Source organism: Dipodomys merriami, unplaced genomic scaffold (assembly GCF_024711535.1).
Source record: "Dipodomys merriami isolate MVZ:Mamm:240054 unplaced genomic scaffold, mDipMer1.0.p SCAF_290, whole genome shotgun sequence".
In the NCBI taxonomy this organism is placed as follows: Eukaryota; Metazoa; Chordata; class Mammalia; order Rodentia; family Heteromyidae; genus Dipodomys; species Dipodomys merriami.
The window spans coordinates 564,456-582,849 of record NW_027204382.1 but is presented as its reverse complement, the minus strand read 5'-3'; the positions used below and the strand labels follow the sequence as shown (position 1 = coordinate 582,849).

The window sequence follows — 18,394 nt, the reverse complement described above, 5'->3', positions numbered from 1 at the left end:
GGTTGTCTAGGAAAGTTTTTTTTGGGGGGGGAGTGTCCGGTCGTGGGGCCTGAACTCTGGGCCTGGGCGCTGTCCCTCAGTTCTTCAGCTCCAGGCTAGTGCTCTAACACTTGAGCCACAGCGCCACTTCCGGCTTTTTTTTTTCTGCTTATGTGATGCTGAGGAATCGAACCCAGGGCCTCATGCATGCAAGGCAAGCGCTCTACCACTGAGCCACCTTCCCAGCCCTGTCTAGGAAAGTTTTGTTCTACTTGTCACATTTGTAAAAAGTAGAAATCTGTTTTATGAGCATAGAGTGCTCACTTATGCTTTTGCTAAGTGGTTAAGTGGAAGAAAGATCACTTAATTCACTAGGGAAGATTTTAGATCTTGCCCAAGTGATAAGTTGCCAGTCAAGACTCAAGAAGACAGATTGGGTTGAAAACCATCACTGATACACCAGAAATATTGGATACTTTAGAATGGCCAACATCTGCTATATCAGTGGCTGCATATTAGACCTGAGTAAGTGACCTAGTTAAATTATTTCTCCTCCTTCTCCTCTTCCTCCTCCTCCTCTTCCTCCTCCTTCTTCCCCTCCTATTTCCCCTCCCTCCCCCTTCCTTTCTTCCTTCCTTCCTTCCCCTTCCTTCCTTCCTTCCTTCCTTCCTTCCTTCCTTTCTTTCTTTCTTTCTTTCTTTCTTTCTTTCTTTCTTTCTTTCTTTCTTTCTTTCTTTCTTTCTTTCTTTCTTTCTTTCTTTCTTTCTTTCTTTTCTTTCTCTTGAAACAAGGTCTTGCTATAGTCTGTAACTCACTATATATCCTAGTTTGGCCTGTAATTGTTGATCTTCCTGCCTCCAGAGTACTGGGATTACAAATATGAATCACTGTGCCTGGCTTAGTGTCCCAGTTTTAAGAGACAAATAAAGTTTGAGAGCAAAACCTAGTAACAATTACAGGTACCCTAACTGAGCCCCTCATTCTGCAGTGAAGAGTTCGATCCAGACAGTTATCTAGCTTGTGAAGGAAGACCCAGAACTCAAATCTGAACTCTTCTAATTCCTGTGTAGATGGTTCTTTCTAGCACCCCGTGTTAGTTCCCTGGGTTCCTTCCTGTTTTTTTTTCTTTTGTTATTGTAAAATTGGGGCTTTCACAGATATCTCTTAGATGTGATAGGCCTGAAAGGCCTGTCTAGCTTTTGGTTCTAAAATGTTGAAGAACTAAAAAGGAGCAGGATGACTCTTTTGACCTCTGTGTGTGAGTGGGGATAGAGAGAGGAAGCCACAGAGGAGGTTCAGACTAATGAGGAGCATCTTCGTGTAGTTACTTCATGAGCAACATGGGAACCAAGAAAGGAAACAGGGAAGCTAAGGGCAAGGGCAGGCCCAGGTTTCCCTTTTCTTCTCGTGTTTCCTTTCTAGCACGTGAAGCAGTAGCAGCAAGACTGAATGACATCAGCAGCTTTGCTGAAAAGGAAAACAGAAGTGGAGGGTGTATGGGAAGAGAATGAGCAAGCTGGACGTGCCTGACCTAGAAAATGCAATATGGTTATCCTGCAGCTTAATATGTAGAAGGACTGTGGCCTAAACTGCAGACATGGTGCCCGCCTTCATCTGTAATTTGACCTAATTCAAATAAAAATAAAGAAATGCTAAACATTGATTATAAGTCAGACAAAGGTTATGGGAAATATATATATATAAACAAATATAAATTTTATATATTTATAATGTCAGGAAGGTTATTATTGAGGAGAGGTGCTTACTAGTACTCAAATTACTAAGACAATGTAACTGGTATTGGAGGCAAAAACAAGATTCTATGGTATCCAGCATTAAGGCTATAAATTACAGACACCATCAGAACGTTTAAAGAGAGAAGTGAAGGGTCCATTCTAGATTGTGGATTGAAGTTGGTTGAGGGATTTGGTGATGAAGAGGTTATCAGGTGACTGTAAGCAACTGCTTCTAACTAGCGACTTGAGATCACTGCCTGTTTTCAAATTTAGTCTTAAATATTTGCATCCCTAGTTTTCGTGAAGGGCCCTCTTGCTACTCACAAATCTGCTTATAGATGACTAATTGTTCTTTGCACTTGGGTAGTTAAGCAATCGAAAAGGTTGTATGTGCAAATTCAGGGATTTAGAGACAAACATAACTGTGTTCGTGGTTATGTAACCCGAAGTTGAAAATGGAAAATTCATAGGCAACCTGTGAAAATCATTACTAATGTTTTCCTCCAAAACAACCAAGAAATAAAATTACATACTCAGTCACTAGAACACGATAAATGTGAAAATTTTCTAGTGGCTGGTGCCTTGTTATTTGAGTTATAGGATCTATATTAAAACAACACATAGTCAAGCAACAACAAAACTCCCTAATTCACAACATTCTGAAAAGTGATTTGGCCATTCTATTTCAGGATAAGTGGGTGTAGAAATAAAGCTTAAGCAAGTCCAGGATAGTGATTTTGTATGGCAGTAACAACTAATGAATCACCAAAAAAGTTATTTGTTTATTTTTTCACAGTAGAGTTGTTCCAAATGGCTTCCAAGACTTTACCATCTTCTTCCTCCCCAACTCCTCACTGCCATGTGGTCATGAGTCACATGCACAGAAGGGGTATGTATCTCTTCTAGGCCCAGTGTTTTAAGAAGTGAGTGGGGCTTAATTTTCTCTTCCACATCTATTGGTTGGAAGCAGATGGTAGAACCACACAGGAAAATTTGAATGGAAAACTGTTCTGAACCGTGTGAGGACATCTTGAGGTATTCCACTTTGTCTTTCCTAGCATGTCCATATCTTATTCGCTACCCTCCTGAAAGTCACTTAGTAACGGTTTCCATTGGTTATCAGGTATCACAGTGTCTGTATATGGAGTTTGCAGATTTAGGACTCCATTGGAAGTCTTACAACAAATGCCTGACACTTGGACATTATAAATTCTATAGGACTCTAGACATTTACACAGTGAGACCAAAGGAGGATATTCTTATGAGGGGATCACAAAGGTTTAATAGCTATGGGCATATGATCATATAAAATAATATTTATTGAAATGAACCCCCAAAAATAGAAACAAGAGATTTCATGTTATTTTGCTTCTTTTTTTGTCTCCTTCTTTATCACTGTTTTTGATTTCTGTACCTTCTGTATGTAAGTTTACCTGTTTTGGGGAGGGTAAGGGGGAGAACAGAAAGGGTGGGACAAAAGATGAACAATACAGCAGTGACACTCACTAGACACTATGTTAAAATGAACTATACAACTTGTTGGGGAGGAGAGTGGGCAGGAAACACTAGGAGAAAATGAGGGAAGAGGCGACACTGTTCAAAAAGAAATGTACTCATTACCTGACTTACATAACTGTCATCCCTCTGTACATCACCTTTACAGTAACAATAAAATAAAAAAATATTATTTTGGCTTAGCTTAAAAAACCCCAAAATCAAATGCCTGTAGGATAGAGAAAGAGTATGGTATTTAATATGACAGTTTCTTGGCAATGTTAATGGATGTTTTCTAAAGTGGAAAAGTGGGTAGTGCCAGCAGCCTGGCTCAAGTCCTCCCTGTGCACTGTGTCCTTAGAGTGTTACTTTCAATATGCTTGATCTACACCATCAGCTCCAAATTCAAAATACTCATTGAACACTTGAAGCTTAAATTATTCCAAAACTAGTCTTTGTTTTATTATAAAGGTAGTTGTATGATAATTAGGAGGTTGGTTTATGGTGTTAGTTGTAACCTTGGTAACAGGATGTAAATGAAACATGTGCCAGTAGATAAGACCAAAAGTCCGTTGGTGCAATGCTTATTCTTATAGTCTTTAGTAAATAGAATAGGCAAAAAGATAACCTGGTAATATTTTTCCTATTTCCTTTCACCTGATAGGCAGGTAATAAAGTCCATTTGGTTAGGACTCTGTGTGTGTGTGTGTGTGTGTGTGTGTGTGTGTCTTTTAAGGTACAGTAACTGGATGGGAAATGTGCCTCAGGTGGTAGAGTGCAAGGGTGAGGCCTTGAGTTCAAGCCCTAGTACGGCCAAAAGGTAAAAATTAAAAGTAATTAATTGAAAAATACAGCAACAGATTTAACATGCTAAATCTTGGTGTTAACAAAGCACAGTGAGTCAAACTTTATATTTTGTTTAAAGTAGTTTTATGTTTGTATTGCTATTATTCCTAGACCAAGCCTTCCCACAAGAGTGGACCAGAGTTAGAGGTGAGGGAGGTGACAGAACAAGAGGTCATAAAAATGATGAAAGGCCCCTTAGGGACACAAGAAACTAAATATTGATCTTTGTTCTTTCGGTAAGGACTCTCAGATTTCTAAAGCAGTCATTATAGCCATGGTGGCAAGGGTTCATCTGATATGCCTTTTAGCTGTAGTCCCTTTCAGCACTGAAGAATGGCTTGTTGGTGGGGGTCAGCTGACAACCAAGGAGTTCTCTAAAGTATGGCTTAGAATAAGGGTACTTACACATTCTTCCTCATGTGTTATGTAAGGTATTTGGGGTATGCAAAGAAGAAAGCAATGGTGCAAATTCAAATGATTACTATCCTTCCAGGAACACAGTTGGGAGTCATAGATTGATCCTAGCAAAAACACTGCTCTAAGCACTTGTGGAACTGTAGCTTAGAGTCCTCTCTAGAGCCAAGGTTATAGTCTACAAACTCCTTTGGGCTAAATAGTGACTAAATAGTGATTTACCTTAGAGTTAGCATTACATAGAAGATTAGTTTTTTGTTTTTCTCCTCTCTGTAAGTTAATTCCTAATAACATGGGATATTTTGTTAAAAATCAAATAATCACTTATTTACCTATTAGTTTACTGATTCAGTAAATATTCATTGTGTGGCCCCATATGCCAGGATCTGTTAGAAGGTGTGAATTCAGAGATGCACAAACGGAACAGTTTCTACTCCATAGGGGCTGATACTGTAATAAGAAAGTGTGAACAAACCACTCCTACAACACCATGCTTACAAATTAATAAAATACTTATAAGTGGTATGAAGAAGATAGAAGATGGACTGGGCCAGAGGAATAACATGAAGCAATGAGTTTGTTAAATGGGCAAGATGACCTTTAAGCACAGATTCAGTATATTTCTCTTTCTTTCTTTGTATGTCTTTCTTTCTTTGTATGTCTTTCTTTCTTTGTCTGTCTTTCTTTCTTTCTTTCTCTTTCTTTCTTTCCCTTCCTTCCTTCCTTCCTTCCTTCCTTCCTTCCTTCCTTCCTTCCTTCCTTTCTTTCTTTCTTTCTTTCTTTCTTTCTTTCTTTCTTTCTTTCTTTCTTTCTTTCTTTCTTTCTTTCTTTCTTTCTTTCTTTTCTTTCTTTCTTTCTTTCTTTCTTCTTTATTTCTTTGGCTGGTCCTGAGACTTGAACTCTGGGCCTGGATACTGTCCCTCTTGCTCAAGGCTAGCACTCTACCACTTGAGCCATAGCACCATTTCCAGCTTTTTCTGTGATTTAATTGAAGATAGGAATCTCATGGACTTTACTGTCTGGGCTGACTTTGAACCATGATCCTCAGATCTCAGCCTCCTGAGTAACTAGGATTATAGCAGTGAGCCACTGGTGCCTGGCTAAGTTCAGTCTTAAAGGAGATACACACTTGCCACAATTGGGTGTATTCAAATAAGTAATCTTTTATTTTGGAAGACAATTTTGAGACTAAAATAGACTGTAGAGCTCACTCTTCCCATAATAAGTTTTCTTTCTGTGGGATATGAGATTGATCCTAATCAGCTAGGTGATCTTGAACTGTACCATTTCAGTGACCCCAAATAATCTGTTGGGTTGTCTGTGATAGCAAAACCTTGTACCTTATTTGCAACCTTAACTGGGGACAGCATTACTTTCCCCTTCCCTTTCTTCTCCTTCCCCTCCCTTTCCCTGCTTCCCTCTCCTTTCCATTCCTCTCCTTTCTGTCCCTCTTTTTTCTCTCTTCAACCCACACACTTGTACCCACACAAGTATACATAGTTTATTTTCTCAGTACAGTCATTTTCACTGTCCAAACTACAAGGCCCAGGACCTGTACTTTCCTTCACTAAGGACATCAGAGTCACCTGGTAGATATAAAGAGAGGGCATGGCACCATTATTTGCAGGCCAAACTGAGGCAGCATCAGCACCACAGTTGGTTTCTCAAATTCTTCTCCAAGATGACACTACCAATCTTGAGAAATATTCTGAAGTTGTATCCTAGTTTCATTAGAACTATTAATAATATCTACCATGGGCATGGGATGGAGTAATATAATGTCAATGTTTCCATTGTTAGCAATGCAAAGTTTGATCAACAGGTCAAAGAGGCATCTGCCAGGTTTCACCATGCTGCAAATATTGTACTCCTTTTATAATTAAGAAGTATTATAACAGGTAATATTTTGAATTTTTTATTCTTGGACAATACTTTTTGCCAAAGGATTTGCTGCTCTATTTCCAATTCCCAGATCCATGAATTTGTATTGACTTTCTTGTGCCATTCACAAGCACATGGATATTTCAGAAAGGTTGGGAGTGAAGAAGTAAGGACACTAAGAAAATCTAGGGGCTATTTGTACCTTTTCAGTTTATTAAGTGCATTGAATAATAAAGGTTTCATTAATAACTCATTTAGTGGTAAAGAATTACATTTCCCTTGATGTAGCTAAGAAATAAATTATAATAAGGCTAGATAGATAAATTGTTTCTAGTATTACTGAAAGAAACAGATGATACAGCCAAGTCTTTTGTCCCTCAAATATTCTTAAACAAGTTTGAATCCTAAATTTCCTTTTCTCTTTATGTCTTTAAATGCCAGGGTAGATTTATAGAACAGAAAACTCTGTGGTGAGCATAAGTAACAGTATCTTTGCTTACAATCATTAACCATAAATCTAGATCAGGTAGATTGATTTTTCAATATCACTTTCAAAAATCACACTGCAGTGGCTTGTGTGTGTGTGTGTGTGTGTGTGTGTGTGTGTGTGTGTGTGTGTGTGTGTGTGTGTGTGTGTGTTATTGGGGTCTTGAGCTTGCTAAGCAGGTACTCTACTACCTGAGCCATTTCCCCAGTTCTATTTAGTGGCTTTTATGTGATAAAAATCTGATTTGAGTCTTTCTAAGCACCAGGAGCTGTCTTGAAGACTTCCTGTGGCAATGTAATCCATGGGGATAATTGTATTAGGATAATAGGGTTGAAATGCTTCATAATTTAATGAGTTTGTGGATTTCTTATTCCCAGAATTATAAAAGAACCTCTGTGAATGTCAAATCCAGTAATTATCAAATGGAACAGAATTTGGCTCTCTTTAACCAACTGGCACACTCTTTGTAGATAACAACATGATTTGATATTTATAAAGTGCCTCTTCCCCACACCCACTCTTAGATAACAAAAATTCATTAAATATAAAGTTTTACATAATTCGATAAATTCAATCTTCTAGATTTTTCCTAGCCTTTCAATTAGATATTAAAGAAGAGCTATCATTCTTTTGGAATAGGCATTCAGCTTTTCCTAGCACAGGAACTGGCCTGCATTTGCCAGAACCTGCTGAATAAGGGTGATAATAAAATGCAAAGTCCCTTTGGTGTTGGAGTAATAAATAATTGAGGAGGAGATGAGAGCAGGATCTAGTCTATAAGTGGCCTAAGGCCCAGTAGATTCCTTTTGGTATTAAGTATACATATTTATGTTGATTTGGATTAGAAACTCACTCTTTCCAAATGTCCAAAGAAATAGAGAGATGGATAATAATAATAGGCCACATTTACCTTCTAGTTATTTAACATGAATATCACCTATTCCTCATCAACAACCCTAAGAAGAGGTACAATAATTACTTTCCCTCTTTGAAAGATGATAAAAACTGGGACCCAGAGAGATTAGGCAACAACATCCTGGAGAGAAATCTGGCTGCAAACCCAAACAAACAGTATGACTGCAGAGTCTGAGATCATGAGGACAGCCAATATTACTTCCCTCTCAAATGCTGGGGCCTCTTCATGGAGGGGGAGGGAGATTTATGGCACTTTTCATAAGAGGATCAATAAGTGCTTTGCTAGTACATAATGATCACTTCCCACAGCAATCCTTTAACTTAATGTTTATACCAAGAACTGGAGGCATGTCATATGGTAAAATGACTTGAGAAAGGCATGCCCTGTACTCCAAGCAGATTCAGGAAGAAAGTGGAGATGCTCTACCTCTGTTCCTGAGAGTTTACCATGAACCAGGGCTCTTCTCCATTCCACTTCATGAAATACACACCACATTATTCCATGTAGCATGCTCATCCGATACTCATTCTGCATTTCTCCCTAGGGGCCAACATTCCTGGCAAAGAAGAGTGAAACTAGGATAATAGCCATCATAGACATTATGAAATTGCTTCTTATCTGAATTCATACTCTAACCCTCTTTAGTGCTTTCATAAACCATCACAGGTGATAGATTTTTTTTATGACTTATGGGTCTATTTTGCCTTTCCATTTGTGCCTTCTTCACTTTTAGGATAGAGATCAGATAATAAAGAACGAAGATTCACCCTGTAGTGACTGCTACATGAGATTTTATTTAAACCTAATAAGTAGACAGAGAATCTAAAAATGCAGTACATTCAATATAGTTTTACTAGGTACTAAATACTTCCAAAAGTTGTTTTTTTTTTTGTCGGTCGTGGGGCTTGAACTCTGGGCCTGAGTGCTGTCCCTCAGTTCTTCAGCTCAAGGCGAGCGCTCTACCACTTGAGCTACAGCGCCACTTCCGGTTTTCTGGTGGTTTATTGGAGATAGGAGTCTCACAGTCTTTCCTGCCTGGGCTGGCTTTGAACCGCGATCCTCAGATCTCAGCCTCCTGAGTAGCTAGGATTACAGGCATGAGCCACCAGCGCCCGGCCAAAAGTTTTTATTAAAACGTTACCTAATGATAAAAATCCTTTCATCTACCAAGTATTTGTTTTTCTTCTTAGATGTAAAGCACTAAAGTGGATGCTGAATAAAACAAATAAAAACAATATCCTTGCTCTTAAGATACACTCTTGTGTGTATTCAGCCTGTCCGGGACAGTCTTGTTTTACATGTTTCCCTAATGTAATTATTTCACTCTCATAAGTATCTCAATTCGCATGATAAATTATGTATACCCCAGTAGTATCTTCTCAGTAGATGATGTTTTGAAATACTTGTAATTCTCAGACATAAATAAAAAGTACAATCAGGGAAGGTCCAAAAACATGTATTGACATTCAGTCTTCATTTTGGAATCACTATTTCTGTCACTCAGGGTCAATTTAAATAAGTTCATTGGGAAAGGGTGACATTTCATTTTTATATTATTTTTTAAAAAGCAACTATTGTCCAATCTCTAATAGAAAATACAATGGGATATAGAAAATTTAACATGAGAGAATATTGTAGTAAGTAAAGACCGTATGTATGCTATGCTTTGCTCCAGTATTGGCAAGAGCAAAAGGTGAACAGGACACAGTAGGCCTTTGGAGCAAGAGCAGTATCAGGTAGACCAGCAGAAGCAATGGTCAAGGACATTGATGTCAAAGCCTCTGATCTTAGAATTCAAAATGACCTCCATCTTTTCAGCTTGGACTCCTTGGTCTTTACCCCACTTCTAAAGGTACTGGTTTTAAAAGCTAACTGTGACATGCTAGGTGAAAGTTTGGTGTCTCTAGAACTTGTAATTATACATCATATTATGTACTGTTGCCCGAATATGTATATATGTATGTATTTTGATATTGAAGACAAGCTATTTTTAGTTTCCTTTTGGGTATGTTTGGAGAAACTCTTAACTGTTGCTATGCTGCTATGGAAACGGTATCCACGTATACTGACATGTTTACAATTGTTTAAAACACTATAAACTTTCCAGGGCAAAGGCAAACAGCTTAGTTCTATCAAAGTTGCTTCATGTTTCTTCTCTTCCTCCTCCTCTCCCTCCTCCTTCTTCTCTTCCCCCCTTCCTCCTTTTTCTTTATTAATTTTTCATTATTCAAAACCATGATGGAATCTATTTCATCGGTGACTGCATAAAAGATATCTTTCTTTTTTCTTTTTCTTTTTTTGTGTGTGGAAGTGCTCATCATTTAATACATATCACATTCACAACTACAGCATTGCTGAGAGCACATGAAACTTTTTTTTAATGAAATCAGAAATATTCTTTGGTCTGGTTAGGAATTGAGAATTAAATGCTTCCTAGATTTCCATGTGAGAGGTGTAAATAATACCTTTTTTTTTTTTTTGGTCCAGTCATGGGGTCTGAACTCTGGGCCTGGGTGCTGTCCCTCAGCTCTTCAGCTCAAGGCTAGTGCTCTACCACTTGAGCCACAGTGCCACTTCCGGCTTTTTTTTCCTGCTTATGCGGTGCTGAGGAATTGAATCCAGGGCCTCATGCATGCGAGGCAAGCACTCTACCACTGAACCAACTTCCCAGCCCTAAATAATACCTTTTGAGGGTATGTTGATAATCTGTCAGGTGTAGGAGATTTTGGTAGAAGTTTAAGTGATCGTAATTGGTGTATGCAAAAATGAATATAAGGACTATTCTAATTGCTAGGAAACATGCAAACTCAAACAAGAGTCTTCTGGACTTTTTCCAAAGCATAGGGGAAAGTAGGTGCCAGACAACCTTTACATTTTATTTTATTTTATTTTTTTGCTTATGTGGTGCTGAGGAATTGAACCCAGGGCCTCAGGCATGCAAGGCAAGCGCTCTACCACTGAGCCACCTTCCCAGCCCCAACCTTTACAATTTTTGGAGAGAGATTTAACAAAGCCATAGGAATGGAAGTGAATAAGAACACGTTTGTTTAAAGATCCAGAGAAATGATTTCACCAGGGTATTTTCTAAGAGTCTAAAAATATTTGAAAGTGGAATCTGTCATTGTAAATCATACCATGGTAGGTCTGACTACATGAAAAAGGACAAACACACCCTACTAGAGCACAATTCTCATAGAATTTTAGAGCCAGAGTACTCCCCCCCCATTAAAATGCCCCCTTTCCAAGATCCCCCCCATTAAAACGTTCCCTCTTTCCAAGATTTGATCTCTATTTTTTGAAAGTATATACTAAAGGAAATTTAAGCTATTATAGAGTCTGTTTTTCTTTCTTTCCTATTAAAATCTCATTTTTGCCATCTTTCTGAAATGGTCATTTTAATTCACACATAAAAGACAAAACAAGCATTGACAGAAGTCTCCTGGGAGCAGAGCTTCGGAGCACGCTGGCTGCAGCAGCGAGCTACATCTGCCTTGCATCTGTGAACCAGCCATCCAGAGCCAGTTCTGCTCCCTGGGCCCTTTCCCAAAAGCATTAACGCACTGTCTCTGCTTCAGCTCACCAGCAGATATTTCATTCTAAACCCTTCCTAGGACAAGGTTTATGTGATTTTTTTTTCTTCCCCTTGGGAAGGATTCCTCCCTGCTTCTTGGAGCTTAGTAGGGGCTAAGAAATGTGACCCCAAGGTCATGTTCAGATTAGAACCCAGTAAAACCTGATGGGCTTGTTACAGAAGGGTTAGGATTGGGGGAGTTTCACTAGGGTGATCAGAGAAGGTTCTAGGGGAAAGTGAATCTAGTTTAGGGGCAGCTCAGGAGGCCAGGAGATGAGGCCTTGATTCCTAAGTGGGGAGCCTGGGAATAGTAGTGCTGGCAACTGAATCTTCTCTGGATGATGCTTGAATCTGGATGAAAAGAGGCAGGAAGGCAGGAGCAGCACTGTGGCTTTACCCAGACTGCTCTCCCAGGCAGCCAATAATTGGCTTACTCATTCAGATTTCTCTTCAGAAGCAGCTTTCCATCTCCTCTGATGCCTCAGAGGGGATTTCCCAAATTAACCTTTTCTCTAAGCTTTGTTGAGAGACTGTTTTTGAGGGCTGATGAAGGAATTTCCCTATTTTGACCTAACTCTTGTCTAGAGAGACTGTTGATCTTCATCTGGGGATTTTCTCAATAACACGTTGCTACTTTCTGTTTCCCAGGAGTTCCTGCTCTCTGGGAACTAAAAGAATTTGCAAGAGAAGGGGGCAAACAACTTTTAGGAAAAAAGGAAGGAGAGTGTCTTTCATATAGTAGTTCCCCCTCTCCCTCTTTTTGGCTACAGTGATACTGCATTTGAAAATGAGGCCAGGAGACCTGGCTGAGAGCTTTAGTGTTGCTTACACTAAGTATTTAGATTGTAGTTATGATGAAACATATAAGTGATTGTTTAACTTGAGTATCTCTCCTAGTTTGGGATGGATAGGAATTCATATGTTAAAAGAAACTACTAAAGAAATAGTTTCTGAGTGCTTTCTGTGTGACATATAATATATGCTGTTAGGGACTTCTCATTTGATCCTGGTAACAACCTTGACAAATAGGCCTTATTATGACCCATCTAAACAGATTAGCAAACCAAGGATCTCAGAGGTTAGCTAACAGCCCTATTTCCCAGCTGATATTAAGCAAAGCTCCACATCTGTGGGAATCCCAGAACCCTGTGTTGATACTTAAATAGCTGTAACTTTCTATGCAGTTTGGGATTTGTTTCATGGGTCTTTGAGGTGGGAGGGACCTTGAGAAGCAGATCTCCCAAAACCAGAGGCAAAAATGTTTTCAGAAGTATATAGGCATGAGCCACCAGCACCCAGTTCTGCCCTTGACTTCTTATTGCATCACCTGCAGATGATGCTGACTGGGAGATCTTAAACAAAATGTATAAGATGCTTCAATTAAATCCATTCGTTAGCTCTTCAGAGAACCTTCATCTTATCACTGCTGTCATCTTGCAGCTAGTGTTGTTAGTTTTATCAAGGTTCTGAGGGAGAATTCCTTGGGGACTGGTCTGTGGTGGCTTAGATCCTGGGAAAATTGTGTTCTGGAGTTAATTTACCTTCTTGATTCTTGATTTGATTTCCTCCAATCACGTGTGTGTGTGTGTGTGTGTGTGTGTGTGTGTGTGTGTGTGTGTGTGTGTGTGTGTGTGTGTGTGTGTGTTTCTCAAGGGAATAGGTTATTAGCCACAGTTGATCTTTGCAATGATCTGAAAATATTTTCAGTTCCACCATAGGGGTAATCAGCATGTGAAGTGCTACAGGCCTCCTGGGAGGCAGCAAGGCTGAGGTTCTGGGAGTTCCTGAATAGACGTTGCTGCACTGGCTGCTAGACCTACCTTGCCCATGGTGCACTTCACTGCAGTTCTTCCTCTCGTGGGTCTGTTGGGAGAATCTTGCCATGTCCTCTTCAGTGGGCCCTGAGAGTCACCAAATGCTGGGTGCTAATTGCCAAGTGATTTACCCACATTAACTTGCTTGATCCTTGTACACGAAGGTAGGCGTTCCTTTTCTTACCTATGAGGAATCCAAGGCTGTGGAGGGTAATGATTGGCTCAAAGCCACCTTGTTGGTAAGTGTAGGAACCAGAATTTAAATATTCATCAGTCTCATTTCTAGTTGTGGTTTTATTGGGTATAGGGACATAAGCCATTTTCACTTACTTCATTTTATTCCATTTTAATGTTAGGGATTGAATCCAGGGCTTTTCATTTGCTAAGTAAGCAATAAAGTACATAAAGTACATCCCAATAAAGTACATCCCAGCTACTAAATCTTAGTTTTTAATCACTAGGAAAATAGTGCAGGCACACATACAGGCTATGTTATCATTCCAAGTAATCATGCAAAGGAAAGAGAACAAGAACCAATCAGTAAGATGCATGTGCCTGGGAAGGGGATGGCACAGGCCAGAGGCCCAGGTTTAACACAACACAGCATTTGATAAAGGGGCGGGGGGTGGGTTGGGGGGTTGTCTCTACATTGTGCTAGAGGGGCATGACTTTGTTACGTCCACTGTTGCCGGGGCACCTCTTAGTGGAGCCCTGCAACTTCAGGAGACTAAGTAAGCAAGACCAGGGTTAGGCTTTCATCCTATTCTGTTCAAGTACTCTCTCCCCCCAGATCTTCCCAAATGTAGCACAACGCTTCCTAACCAAGCAGCCAAGCATTTACCTTTGGTGTTCACTCTCAGATATGAGTACACATGATCAAAATTACCTTTTCTTTCAAGGATGGAGTGTTAATGCCCTTTCCACCATTTTCCTGCAGGTAGATAGAAGTGTGGAGGGAGAATCAGGAGCCTGTGTCAGGTGCCAGGGGAAGGGGGTGGATCTGATTCCCATACCCATATCGTTGATATGGGCCTCTCATGTATTTCATAGAGTCCAGGCTGAAAAATGTGATGTGTAGGAATCTCAAGAAAAGCACAACCCCCCCCCCCCAACCAAGCTGTGTCTTGGTGACAAATGGGCACATTAAAGGAAGCCTCTCAAAGTGCTAATCCTGAACCCCCTGTCCCAGTTCTGTATTTTACATGATTTTAAGCTCTTGAATATTAGAATCAACGCAAAATATCCTCCAAGTCCTTTTTGCTCTCCAAATTAGAAATGATCTCATAGCTTTTGTTTCATGGCTGCCAGAAAAAGGTGCATTTGACTTACTGTTATAAGGTGGCATTTCTAACATATAGTGGCATTCCTGGTATATGAGAGGTTGGCAACAAACAGAATTATACCTCTTCAAAGTCCAGACCACTAGCAGAAACCTCCCAGCTTGCTGCTACCTGGGCACCAAGAACAATTGGTACCACAGAGGGCCCTGGCTTGATTTGACAAGGGGGAATCTACATTGTAATAATGAGCTTTCAGGCACTGAAATGTGAGCTACAGAAAAAGCTGAAATGACTCTTGATCCTAAATGTGCCATGAATCTCTTCTATTTCTACTTCTTTGGATTAAAGTACATACTGGAACCAGTGGCAAGTTGACATATTATTCAAACGTGGTGTACTTGTTGATTTCTTAATTTTATTGAAAAGATGGAACACTCCATTCTTTTAAATAGATTCCTGCTCCTACGTCTGGCACTCATTGGTAAAGATGCTTATTTCCTTTTACCTTTTTGATCATAAAAAGCAGTTCATGTTTTCTGTATCCATCCAATGGTGGGCTTTGTTGTGGCAGGTGTATGGGGGCTGGCTGCTCCTGGAATGTCTCCAACTGGCAGGTCACCAGGGCCTGCACATGTGGTACTCTGTGCTCTGCTCCCACTATTGCACAGAGGCCTGGTTGCCTCCAGAGGAGCTGGTATTGCGTGAGAGCATGAGGCCCTGAATCCTTCTGAGGTTCATTGTCACTTCCCAGGTCATTGTAATCCTTGCTGCTCTCAGAGTTAGTGTTCTTCATCATTCCGCTGTAATGGAATTGGATAGTTGTTAGTGTAGAAATGAGTTTTCTTATAGTTTTTCTGTCCTCTAGATTGAAATTATTTTATAGGTAATTATAATCCTAAAAATTAGTAGTTGTTAGTTGTTTTAAAATACCTTAGCAATAAGTTCTTCTCTGCAGTATATTATTAAATATGATTTCAACATTTATTCTTACAAAATGAAACTAGGTGAGAAATGAGCTGTGTACACGAGAAGTGATAAGACATATTCCTTTGGGTGCGGGGATACTGTCAAAACTATTTAAATCGACTCAGATTTAAAACAAAACTGTGCAAATATTATACCTTAGATGTTGTTTGAATGTGATAATGAGCAAATAGGTAAAGCTCCTTATTCCCACCCCTCCAAAAGAAAGAAACAAATACAAATGTACCTTTGGGTTTGAAAACATTGGAGCAAAAAAAGAGAATTACACCCAAAAGTAGTCACTAGAGTTAGATCTATCAGCAAAGACCTATTCCTCTTTCATTTCTGTCTTTTCCCAGCCCTTTTCTCTTGCCCAAGGCTCAGTTCCTGTCCCATTGTGTTGGTGGAAAGGAGACTTGGGGTATAAGCAATGCTGAGTGCTGAGTAAGTAGACAAGCTCTGGGCTCATGCTTTACCAAGACATTTCCTCTGAGATAAATGACAACATTTTGAGAAGGATGGAATTTGAAGCCCTAAAAATTTATAGATTTAAGAAGGCGTATTTTGTATATGAATGATCTTTTATAATAGAGATGAATTTTTAATCTCTGAAATGACCTTGTCCAGAAAAGAGGATTCATAGTTTAAGTAATTCCATAGCAAATTAATTTTCTAGTAATTACACAGTATTTACTAGACACTTATTAGATACTAGACATGTTTGCTTACTTGAAAAAATAAGTCATTCACTGGGCAATTACTAATTTTTCACATTAATACACAAAGCAAACATTAAAGATAAATGGGGTAGCTACAGTTCAATTATTTTGCATCTTTTAAAGCAACATTTTCTCAATTTTTTTCTAATAAAAATTGCATTTACTTAGAAGCATTCAGAATGTCAATGAAAAGCTACAACTTTTTTTTCAATTACAGAGTGGTGTTCAGTTAACAGAGCAACAATTATTTCATATAAGACAATTATTTTGTAACTTCAGACAACTAAAGATGATAAAACTACCATCCCTATATATGACTAATTTATGCTGTGCACCAAGAAGAACCTGCATTAAATTTCCATGCCAATTTACAACTGCTATACTGTACCAGGTAAGATTAGTGGCTATTGAAAATATCACTAGGATAGGGCTATCTAAAGACATTTTGTAGTGTGTTAACTGTACAAAAAAAGACATTGGACCATTTGAAAACAAATCTTACTCAGCCTTACATTTCAATTTTTTTCTTTAAAAGGAGTGAGTTGTGTACAGGGAGGTTAAATGCCTTATAGACAAGGAAAAAACAACAGTGCTAAAGCCGACTTATTCATCATGATCCTCTTCATCTTCCTCCTCATACTCTTCATCTTCCTCCTTTTTCTTTTTCTTTTGTTTTTTTTCTCTTGGGGGGTCTCAACTATGTTTTATCATTTTAAAAAATGTACAGAGGGGTTATATACATAACCTCTTACATACATAAGGCAGACCTCCTTTTTCTTTAAGTAGCATTTTCTAAAGGGTGGTATTCATTTTCTCTAACTTCTCTAACTTCTCCCTCTGATCACCTCTTAACTTTTCTCCAAACAGATTTTTTTTCCCTAGAAAAAAAATACTGATCTTTTGAAAGCCACCAAAGACTTACACTTTTCTGAGTTCAGTGGTCAGTTCCCAGGCCATATCTTTAGTTCCACTGACACAGCTATATCTGTAGTATGTGACCCAGCTGATGTGATGATTCTTTCCTCTGAAATAGTCTCTTCCCTGGGCTTCAAAAACACCATTTATTCATCTATCTCCTCTTCACTAGGCATTTCTTCTCAGATTCTTTTGCTAATTCTTCCTCTTCTCCCTCACCTCATAATCATGAAAGGTTTCAGGGCTTGGTCCTCAAGCATCTTTTCCTTCCTGTCTTGGTGACTTCGCTCAGTCATGGTCTTGAATGTCATGTAGAAGGTCCCAAATGCATTGTCTGTAACGCAGACTTATCTCCTGGCCTGCAGACCTATACCAAATGCTTGCTAGATGTGTCAAATTTAAGTCCAAACCTGGACTCTTATTTTTCTGTTTGAAACTACCTATAACTTCAGTTAAAGATGACTCTATCCCAAAACTTTAGAGTCCTTTTTTCTCTCCTCTCACTTTTTCTTTTGTTCCCAAATATTGTTGCTTCTTCCTTTAAAATACAGCCTAAATCCATCAACTTTTCACCACCTCTACTGCTGCCACTCTCACCTCTCTCTTGGATTATCACAACAGCTTCTTATTGAGTCTCTCTGCTCTGGCCTTAGAGTTCAGTGATTAACATGATGCTTTAAAAATGTAAGTCAATCATATCTCTCCTTTGCTCAAAGCTTCCCAATGGTGCCCCATTCCACTCAGGATAAATGTGAGTCTCATGTCCTCTTCACTCATTCCATTCCGGCCACAGTAGTGCTCTTACTGTTGCTCAAACATACCAGACATGTTTGATCTCTCAATCTGAAATTTCCTGTCTCCCAGGAATACGTAGTCATGTCCTTCACACTGTTCTCAGCTTCTCAGTGAGAAGCCACCTACTCTGTCACCTACTTACAACTTGCCTTGCCTTCCCTCTCCACACTCAGCACTCCTTATGCCTATCCTGGTCTACTATTGCCCTTTCCAATTACATGTATCCCATCTTATAACATGAGATATAGAAATCACTTTCTTATACTTCTAGTTTATTTTTGTCTTCTACCCAGACTGTAACTGTATAAGCATTATCATCTTTGTTTTATTCATGGATGTATTCTAAGCACTAGATTCCAGTCTGCCACATGGCAGGAAATCAATAGATATATTTGAATGACTGAAAGTCAAGACTTCAAAGATGAGAATGAAAGGAATGAGAAAACTGTAACTTTTTTTTTGGTCTGGGTTAGATTGGGAGAGTGGCTGAAATAGTAGAGCACTGCCTAGCAAAGCACCAAGTCCTGAGTCAATTCTTTTTTCCTTTTTTCTTTTTTGTCAGTCATGGGGCTTGAACTCTGGGC

General features: G+C 39.2%; 1 long non-coding RNA gene across 1 annotated transcript in view; it reads left to right on the top strand.

Moving 5' to 3' along the window:
- The window catches only part of LOC138839048 (uncharacterized), a 54,726-nt gene that overhangs the window by 34,753 nt on the left and 1,579 nt on the right, over positions 1–18,394 (top strand). Inside the window, exon 3 of the long non-coding RNA XR_011375821.1 lies at positions 16,318–16,491. This is a non-coding gene — a long non-coding RNA (uncharacterized lncRNA). The remainder of the gene's footprint in view (positions 1–16,317; positions 16,492–18,394) is intronic.